General features: G+C 42.3%; 1 non-coding gene across 1 annotated transcript; it reads left to right on the top strand.

Annotated features, from left to right (window-relative positions):
- Positions 1 to 1,710: 1,710 nt before the first annotated feature.
- On the top strand, positions 1,711 to 1,817 carry LOC141670134 (small nucleolar RNA R71). The gene has a single exon (XR_012554378.1). It is a non-coding gene; the product is annotated as a small nucleolar RNA R71 (small nucleolar RNA).
- Positions 1,818 to 4,407: the final 2,590 nt, after the last annotated feature.

The following is a 4,407-nucleotide window of genomic DNA, read 5'->3' as shown; positions in this document are numbered from 1 at the left end:
CCACTTACTCTGATCAATCTCAGCCTATAACAACCACAAACCACAACACACCGCTTGATTTTCCGGCGAAGAACCACCGTCATAGATCTTAATTCCGGCGATAAACCTCAAACTTTATTGTTACCAGATTCCTCCATCAACAAATTGGCGCTAGAAGAAGGGGTGCTGATTAGGATCATAATCTTGGGAGGAAAAGATGTCTTACAATCATGATGGAAGTTCTTATGATGGAAGTGATAGCAGATCTGAAGGAGAAGGCGAGGGAGACTATACTCGCCATGAACCCTATGTGCCCGGAAATATCACAGATCCTCCGAGAGCTCCAGATGTGGGAGGAACGCCACCAGTTCTCAACAGCAACGCTGATATCTTGGAGCAGGTGTACCGCATGGGGGATACTTTGAACAATTTTCACTCAAGGCTGAGTACGGTGGAGCGTCACAGGATGAGGAGGGGTTGTCATTTTCCCTGTCGTGGCCACGCCGTGAGGAAAGCACCCGTAGTTGAGGGAGATGCCTAGGCCAGCGGAGAAAACCCGCGAATCACTTCGCGGCACTTAGAATATTCTGATGATGTAGGGCCTATTATGGAGCTTATCGATGAGGACACTGATGGTAGAGAAAGACCTCGTCTCAGTAATCAGATTGTACCACACCCACATAGGTCTGGGAATACGATGGACGGGCGTCGTCGCGTGGAAGATATTCGGAACCCAGATGAGGAAATAAGAGATTTTTTAACCTTAAAGAGAAGGCTTGGCATAAGGTTGGGAGACGACGATTTGAGAATGCTGCTGGTAGAATGGCAAAAAGAAGGGAACGCTGGAGAAATGAGGCCCCGTGATACAACGCGTGTTCCCCCTACATACCTAAGGGATGATGAATGCGGCACCGCGAGCACGAGCGTGTCCCTCCGTGAGAAAGGTTTGGAAATTATGGCCGAGGCTATCAAAGGAATGGACGAGGAAGGATAGGATACCAACATGGAAGGGCGCCATACAATGGAAGAAGGGATGGCACGCCCTCCACTGAAGAAGCCCCTGTCATTATTCCCATAGCTTCCCACAGTGCTACGGGCAATGGATCCAGGACGTGTCCTCATAACCTGGATGGCGTGCAAATTCAAGAAAGGTTACAAAATAATAATGAGATACTGAGACGCGGTCAGGTGGAACCTCGTGCGCAAGGGAATGTTCAAAATCAAGATGGTAATATACCACAGCCGCAGCCTCAGGGCGAGGGGCGGCGGGATCCACCGGTACACCCGAGGGGGAACCAAGGGGAACAACGACAAGTTGTGGAGCAACCCCAACAACTCAACGTTCAAACCATTTCTGGAGTAGGGACGTTTAATGTAAATGATCTTAAGAGGTTGCTCAACCATCTTGAGGGAGGTAGGGTAACACCGACTGCACAAGCTCCATCCCCTTTCGCTGCTGTTGTGATGGAAGCGCATCTGCCTGCAGGATACATGAACAAAACTAATGACTTGCATTTTCATGGGAACTCCGACCCAGTGGAATTCCTGGGGCGTTTCAATATTGAGATGGATGTATATTAGGTGCCTGACTTGGCACAATGTCGTCTTCTAGCGGCCACCTTCAGAGAAGGTGCTCAACAATGGTTCCAAAAACTTGGTCCAGGGGTGATCACATCTTGGGAACAGATGAAAACCTTGTTTCTAACTCAGTTCCAGGCTGCGGTGAAGTATACGCCATGATGTGGGCACTTTCTTAGCATCTCCTTATATCGATCCCAAGCCTCACACAGAGATTCTCCAGTTTGCTGCGCCAACTGGGGAAGAGCATTCCTGATTGCGGAAGTCTTCGCCATGGGGAAGAATTTAGTGAAAAACTTTTAAGCAAGATCTTCCCAAGTTGTGATAGACCCTGCTGGTAGAGAGTGTAACCATCACTTAGCTTTGTCCCTCAGAGAGAATGGAAAGAGACGTAGCTTGATAGCATCTTCAGTCACATCATTGAACTTGAAAGTGTCGCAGATCTCGATGAAATCCCTGATGTGCATGTTGGGGTCTTCAGTAGGAGAACCCCCAAACTGAACTGAGTCCTGTATCATCTGGATCGTTCTTGACTTGATCTCAAAAGTGTTAGCCCTGATGGCTGGTCTGATGATGCTAGACTGAATGTCATTAATCTTAGGCTTAGAATAGTCCATCAAAGCTTTCAGATTTTCTGCTTTATCACCCATAACTACTACAACTGGCTCTTCAACTTTCTCTTCTTCTTCTAACTTCTCTTTATCCTCAAAAACTTCCCTCGCTAGAGTACCTGAAACCAGACAAGGAACAAATAAGTAACAATGTCCGAGGTAGTGAACTTTAATGACCACTGATGGAAAGCACATAAACTATAAATTAACACTGCAGTCCCCGGCTGCGGCGCCAAAAACTTGTTAGTCGCTAAACACGCGCTAATAATACACGCAAGTATACGAGTTCGCAAGTAGTATAAAATGTTTTCTAGTTCGTTCCCACAGAGACTGTATTGGTTAACTATTTACTTTATGCACCTAAGCAACAATGTATGGTTATTCTCCAATGCTAAGACAAATAACAAATTGAGATTGTTTATAACTAAGAATTACGCTAACAATTATAACTACGAGAATAAGATTGACTGATTTAATATATATGACAAACATGGGATTCTAACTTCATTAAATACTTCATTCAATAGCCTTATTATTCTTAACCTTAGCATGCAATGGTGATGACACTAATTAGATAACACGAAAGTGATAAACGCCAACTTTCGTTGCACGAGGACCATTCTACCAAACATCCACAAAAAAGAAAGAAGCTGAATAGGTACCAATTATATTGAGACCCTATATGTCTATAGAATTTGACAACATAACGGTTTAAGCACAAGTTATCTATCTTGATTACATAGGGAAAGTAAGATGGTTAAAATTACCTACGAATCATGCATAACAAATACATGAACCTATGCTAGCATGGCAAGTTCTAAATCCCTAAATTCACTTTCGCTTCATTAAGAATTAACACACTATCTTATAAATTCACGACGCTCATAAGACGAATACGTACAACCAATACTAGGATATCATACAATCACCACATACTAAGGCATCAAATAATTTAACTAAAGAAATCCATAAATAAATCCGCTAGAACCCCACGATAACGATTAGCCCATAATCAGACTCATCATCAACGTGGGTTCCGATGAAAACATGATATAACAAACGTAGTCTTTATACGGATAAATAAAACCAAGTACAAACAAGAGTATAGGTTCAGCAAAACAAGAAACAAGCATCTAAGTTACAACTCAAAACAAAGATTCACAAGAATAAACTAGATCGTCTTCGCCTTTGTTGAATTATGTTAAAGGTCTCTTGCCATCTTCTACTTGCGCTCTAGTCCATCTCTAACTTGATATATATTAAAAACGACCTAATATAAATATATATAGCAGCCTCAACAATCTGGAAGCCTTCCCTTTTAGAATTGTAGTAGAAATAGGATTCTAAAATTCGGCCTCGGCGCGGGCGCACGCTATCACAGCGCGGGCGCGTTGCATTTCTGGAACCCCGGTGCGGGCGCACGCTATCACAGCACGGGCGCGCCGTCCTTTTTGGAAAAACTCAGATTTCCTCTTAAATCTTGCTGCTTCGAGTCGGCTTTCCATGAGCTCTTATTCCAACACCACCTGGACACCAAATTAACACCAAAAGAATGCTAATTCATCTGGTTACCTGAATAGTGCCTAAAATGCAAAAACACTAGAAAACACATTAAAACACATAACAACTTGAGTATAAATACACCAATTCAAAGCTTATTAGAGCACAATAAAGTGTCATAAATGCCACTCAACCTACCCCCAAACTTGAATCGATGCTTGTCCTCAAGCATAAACAGACTCAAAGAACGAGAAACAAATGCATGAATACAACTATATAAATGCAATGATCCCAAATAGAATAACTCAACCAACCAACAAGCAACATATCAATAAATGCAGATATTCGCATGAAGATCAACCAAATCATACAAATCAACTTACAAACTAGAGACGTGTGTGTGTGAAGGTGCTTACAGATATACTATCGCAACTAGATCAATAATCATGACTCACTACTCATCAAGGAAATCGCAAGGTTATAAATAAAATAAAAAGTTAGACTCAAAATAACTTATGACACTTCAATTCTTATATTGGATTTTTATACAGATTCATGCTTTTATTCACAACAAAACAACACAAGTATGCTTATTTGATCGTGCAGTGAGTGAGGTCCACAAAAGACTTATACAATAGCACCCATGTAACGAGCGTTAGGTTAGCGGATCCCAGAACATAAAAGCCTTAGGTCACTAGGCACAAAATCCCCTAAGAACTTAATAACTCGAGTACTAAAG

The sequence above is a fragment of the Apium graveolens genome, chromosome 6 (genome assembly GCF_009905375.1).
Source record: "Apium graveolens cultivar Ventura chromosome 6, ASM990537v1, whole genome shotgun sequence".
NCBI lineage: Eukaryota > Viridiplantae > Streptophyta > Magnoliopsida > Apiales > Apiaceae > Apium > Apium graveolens.
This window is presented reverse-complemented; position numbering and strand designations above follow the sequence as displayed.